This window comes from Neopsephotus bourkii, unplaced genomic scaffold, assembly GCF_033783945.1.
Source record: "Neopsephotus bourkii isolate Nb327-2 ecotype Australia unplaced genomic scaffold, CSIRO-AGI_Nbou_v1 NB_1551, whole genome shotgun sequence".
Taxonomy (NCBI): domain Eukaryota; kingdom Metazoa; phylum Chordata; class Aves; order Psittaciformes; family Psittacidae; genus Neopsephotus; species Neopsephotus bourkii.
Window position 1 is genome coordinate 41,744 of NW_026902027.1, and position 5,601 is coordinate 47,344.

General features: G+C 54.6%; 1 pseudogene; it reads left to right on the forward strand.

The window, feature by feature from the left end:
• Nucleotides 1-1,008: 1,008 nt before the first annotated feature.
• LOC133221782 (trimethyllysine dioxygenase, mitochondrial-like) lies at nucleotides 1,009-4,085 on the forward strand (annotated as a pseudogene).
• Nucleotides 4,086-5,601: the final 1,516 nt, after the last annotated feature.

Below are 5,601 nucleotides of genomic sequence, written 5' to 3' on the forward strand. Positions count from 1 at the left end.
GGGGGAGGGCTGGAGGGGACTCTGGGTCCTGAGCGCTCAGCCCTAACGCGGTGGCTGCCCAGGAGCTGCTTCCCAGCGCGGGGCTCAGCCCCTGGCTCGGCCCCTTTGCTCCTGCCGGGGCAGCAGCTCTGTCCCAGCCCCTGCAGCGCTCCGCTCTTGAGCTGCTTTCCCCGTTGCTGCAGTAGCGGCGCTCGCTGGTGTCAGCCGTGGCCTCGGCAGTGCTGGGAACGGTTCAGCCTGAGGACCTTAAAGGTCTTTTCCGAGCTGCCCTGCCTGAGGCTTGCACACTATTGCTCAGGCTGCCTCCCCGAGAGAATGCATTTCCCTTTCCTCTCTCTCTCTCTCTGTCTCTCGGAAGCCCAAGGCTTGTTGTGCTGCTGAAATCTCATGGTGCTGGTGGGTCAGAACCCTTTGCTTTAGGCAGAGGCTCCAGCCGTGGACAGGGGTGCGTGAGTGTCAGCAGCTGAGTGCTCAGGAATGCTCAGTGAGAAACATAACCCTATGTTTTCCAGGCACTAGCTTTTCTCCTATCAAGCCCCCCCCCCCCCCCATTTCTTTTACCTTTACAAATTCTTTTGCTATGTGACTCTGTTTTGCTCAAGAGTTGTGCCCATTTTCAACTTGTTGTTTGATCTTGTGTCTTCAGCGAGCTTTGTGAGCTCATACAGTTATATCCACACAGCAACACCTCTGATTTGCGAAAGCCAGTACATTCATGTGTTTATCACACTCCTCCCCTCACAACCTGTCTCTTGGCCTCCCTCTCAAGGGAATTCCTCAGCTCACAACACACTGGAGTGTTTCCTCCTGCTCCTGGGGGGGTCTGAGCCTGCTCCTGGCTTTCATCCACTGCCTGGTGGGCTCTGGGGCAGGATAAAGGTGATAAAAGCATAAAGGTGAGGGGAAGAGCTGGCTGTTCCCATAGCTGATTCCAGTCGGGAGAGCTGTGGTCTCTGACTGAATCTGAAGGCAGAATGTAAACCCTCTGGGGTTGCTGCAGCTCCTCTCATGTTGAGGAACGCTTGGGAAGCTTTCATTCAAGGCTTCTCTGGGTGCTGTTGGTGGTGTCTGACAGGCATCCCCTGTCATTGGGATCCTAATGTGTGGGCTCAGTTCTGGGGGGTGGTTCTGCCTGTTGGCACCAGTGCAGCTCTGAGCCCGGCCTCCTCTGCAGAGCTCAGGTAAGCCAGCACGCTGATACGGTTGGACTTGGTGTGCCTGCAGGACCACTGCCGCTCCGCCTCCTGCTGCAATGCCAAGAGCAACCAGTGCAGCCTGGACACAGCCAGCGTGCACCTAAGGCTGTGCGAGGGGGTGAGACCACGCTCTTCCTCACCTGTAGGTAGCAAAATGCCTGCTCCATGGTTTCTGGGCCACCAGCCCTGCTTGGAGGGAGGATCCTGGCCTGAGGTGTGCTGGGAGAGGGCAGCCTTGTCTCTAAATCAGTAGCTGTTTTGGGAAGAGATCTGGCCCTAAGCAGATTCTGAACAGTTGCTGTTGCTGTATCGTGTCTTGTTCTTAAATGTGTGGCTGTGTTTCCTCCCCCTCCTCGACAGCCCTTTTGGGGTAGAGATGTGAGTATCTTCAGTGGCTGGTGTTTCACAGGCTGGTTTGAGCCCAGCGGCAGTGCAGGGAGTGAACAGACTGGTCAAGAAATGGTTGGGTTCCTTTTCCCTGCTGTTTGAGCTGGTCAGAACTCACCTTTTCTGTCCGTCCTTCTCAGTTGCTCTCTCCCTTCTGTTGTAACTTACCCTTAGTTATGGGCTGGTCTTCAGTGCTCAGCTTCCTCATGGAGTTCTGTCAGTAGAAACCAGAACCACTGAAGTTGAGGCCCTTGGCTCTGAATCTGGCTCCTTGCAGCAGCAGTGATGCTTTCAGGACTTGTAGCCTGAACCAGACATTAGTGTGGGTGGCATCAGGGTGCAAAGAGTCTGTCACCAGCCAAAATCAACAGGGGGAGGCCTGTCTGAGAGTGGCCGTTGTGCTGACCGTGCCCTGGGGCTGTGGCAGGCACTGGTGGTGACTGTGACCCTGGTCCCTCGCTTCGGGGCCGGGCGGGCACGTGCCGCGCTATGGGCTGGAGTGGCTGGTGAGGAACAGCTCCGAGGGCAGAAGCAGCAGGTGATGCACCCGCGCATCCTCTGGGATGCTGACATCTCCCGCCAGGCCCAGGTGCCCTCCGTGGACTGCCGGAGCTTCCTGGAGATGGATGCGGGGCTGAGGGAATCCCTGCAGAACTTCCTGCTTCGTGGCACCCAGCAAAGAGGACCCTGCAATGGTGGCAGAAAGGATGAGCTTGATGAGGTAACAGGGGCTGCCCTGGGAATGGCACTGGCAGCTTTGTCAGGAGCTGGGAAGGGCAGACTGCTCAGTTCCTTGGGAAGGTGCTGCTGCCTTGTCCTGGGTGTCGTACAGCGGGGTCTGCTTTGCAAAGCAAAGGTCTGGGTCTTCCACAGCCTCTGGCCACTGTGCTCGAACCGAGCTGGAGTGTTGCACTGTGGGATCTGCCCCTTCCTAGGTGAGAGTCTGGATCATGAGGCTGTGGAGCTGCCCTGGGAGAGTGTGGTGGCTTTTGTGACAGTGGGGCTGTGCGCAGAGAGGAGGAACTGGAGCAAGTGGCCTGTCTGGGAAGAGCAGAGCTTTGCAAAGAGAGGCATTTGCTGTTATGGCTTGGAAGGTTGGGAGGGCAGCCCTGGCCCTGGGAGCCAGGGGGATCAGCAGCAGTTTGTTTCTGCTGTGTTTCAAACAGCCCAACAGCATGGCAGGATAGGCTTTGTGTTTCAAGTCTTGTCCAAGCTGCAGGAACACTTTAACGTGCCTTATGCCACTGAGAGAGGAGGGATTGCTTCTAATGAGTAGAAGCAAATAGAAAGGAGGGGTTCCAAGGAATATCCAGGCAGCTTTTTGCTCCAGGTACCCTTAGCCCCTGAGCACTCTTGTCCCTCTGTCTCCCTCCTTCTGTGCATGTTGCAGGGGGGAAGGTGGCTGAAAACTCAAGATCCTGAGAAGAGAAGTGGGCTTGGTGGTGGGTGGGTGCAGGCAGGGGCTGGTTGTGCCCTGGCAGCTCCTCGTGCCGCTCAGGGGCTTCCTTGCTCTGACAGTTGCCATGAGTGCCAGAACTGTCGAACTCATCAGCTCTTTTTGTTCCTTTCACTTGGAAGGATTCCCTTCAGGTAGGGAACCTTCCACTGCAGGCAGCTGAAGTGCATCAAGCAAAGGCAACCTGGGCTTCATTAGTAGGGCTAACCATGAACGCTTGTAGCTCTGCAAAGCCAGAGTTGTGCAGGAAGAGCCTGCCCAGAAAAGCGGCTTCCTCTGAGTCCTGAGCTGCAGGAGGAGGTTGTTGCCTTGAGGCACAGAGCGGCCTTTGCTCCAGTGCTCCTGCACTGCCTTTGTAAGGGTGAATGGAGCACCCAGGTGAAAAGGTGCTGGTGACTGTGGAGGTGGGAGCTGCTGCCCCATCCCCTGCTTGGGCAGAGGGAAAGAGAAGCTTCCGAGCAGTAATGGTAGGACAGGAGCTGAGTTGGATGGTTTCCCACTAGGGAGGGATGTGCCTGTGGGTAAGATGGTCACTGGGGACTCCTCCAGGCTTTCCAAAGGGCCTTTAATGTGTTGCCTTGTTAGGAGACCATAATGTGTGTGCCTTGAATGAGAGTCACCCTGGACACCCTTGTACTTCCCGACAACTCCAACAGTACAACCAGCATTTCTTTACTGTCCTCCTGTTCTGAGATGGTGGAGATGAGGCCTCAAGAGGTGGCAGGCAGGGCTGTTAACTGCTGGTCTGTCTCCGTTCCCTGGCAGGCCTCAGTGAAACCAGCAGGGTGGTTGCATGCACCTGCGCCTGATGGGGAGCACCTTCTGGCCCCGGGACAGGCAGCCCAAGTGTCTTCATGCTCTGGTTTCTCTTGCCCATGCAGCATCCAAGTGTTCCAGTGCCTGAAGCACAAGGGCACAGCGGGCGGATGCTGCTGGTGGATGGTTTCTGTGCGGCAGAGCAGGTTCTCCAGCGCTCCCCAGACCAACTGGAGCTGCTCCCCGAGGTCCCGCTGGAGCAGGAGGGTGTCGAGACTGTCACGACATGATTGGAATTGGGCCAGTTCTCAGTGTCTACCCCTGAAGAAGGAGCTTTATGTCCTTGGGTAACACCCATGGGAGGCCTCTTGCGAATGGGGAGGAGAGGGGATTGTGGCAGAGAGTGGAGGGGTTTCAGGAGGTATCCTAAACTAAAATGGCACCTTCTAGTGGAAGGGGTCCCTGCCCGGGACAGGGCTTGGAACTGGATGAACTTTAAGGTCCTTTCCAACCCAAACCAGGCTGTGGTTCTATGAAAACACAATCTATATTTGAGGGGCAGCGGTGAAGCCCCAGGAACAGCCCAGGTTTCTTCCTGCTTTAGAGGAGGTGTCAGAGGCACCCATACAAGGATGGGTGTCAGTGCTGAGCTCTGGCTTTTCACTCCTCTCATCCTCCCTTCAGCTCCATGCCTCCATCTCCTTTCGTTTGAGAGGCAGTAGGATTCAGCCCTTCCAAAGGAAATTTGGGCTGCTTTCTGCACCTCCAGCCTGGCTTAGTGCAGGAGCCTGTCCAGCACTGCTTTGCACTTTAATTCTGACAGCCTGTTGCCTCGCCCTTTGCTGTGGCTCACCCTTCCATGGACACCAGCACGAACAGTTGTGCACTTGGTAGCATGGTCCTGGCTCCTAGTGCTGGGTGTTCTCCTGACAGTCCTTCTGTGCAGGGAGGGAAGCATGGTCCTTTGGATGTGCTTGCTGCCACTGAGGTGGCTGCTTCAGGCAAGCTCCACAGACTGCAGCTTGCTTCACAGCTCTTCTAAGGTGGCCTGTATTACAGTACTGGCAACTCTTGTGGGGGGGTGTGTTCTGATTTGGAGAAAACTCCAGGAACAAACTCGCCAACACAGTTTTCAAGCTGACAAGCAGGTATTCTTTATTGCGGCGCCGGGAGACACGGGGGATAACTCCTCCTAACGTGTGTCCCCGTATTGCTATACAAGCCACCCTTATATAGTCCCTGGGCATACATACATATTCATGAGGCTACGTATGGATTACATCATTTTCCAGAGAGTTCCCCGCATGCGTACAGAATTGTGGTGCTGGTCTCTGAGGGTCGGTTACTTCTTCCAACAATCTTCATCACTTCTGGCAGCCTCTGAAGCACGCGCAGTAGATGCTCATACCACTTTAATTGCTTCGTTAGCACCAGAGACAGAATAATCCTCCCATCCTCCTACTCATCAGTTAGTTCAACTGCAGCCCATCCTGGACACCTGCAGTTCCCAGATACCCCTTATCCCTGGGTCCTGTTTTTCTAGCCTGTTTTTTCTTAAAGCTGTGTCAACCATAACGATTTATCTTGTGAGAATTCTCACTATGTTCTCTAGCTGCACTCTCTCTATATATTTTTCTCTATGTACCCTGCACCTCAGTTATTTTCCATTGCTACTGTTACAAAGCCATCAAACTTAACATTACTTAAAGCTACTTCTAAAGATTTCTATATTCCATTTTGTGATTTTGTGCCCCTTTGTCTCAAATTCCCCCCTTTTTCTGTCCTTTTGCAAATTGTTTTGCAACA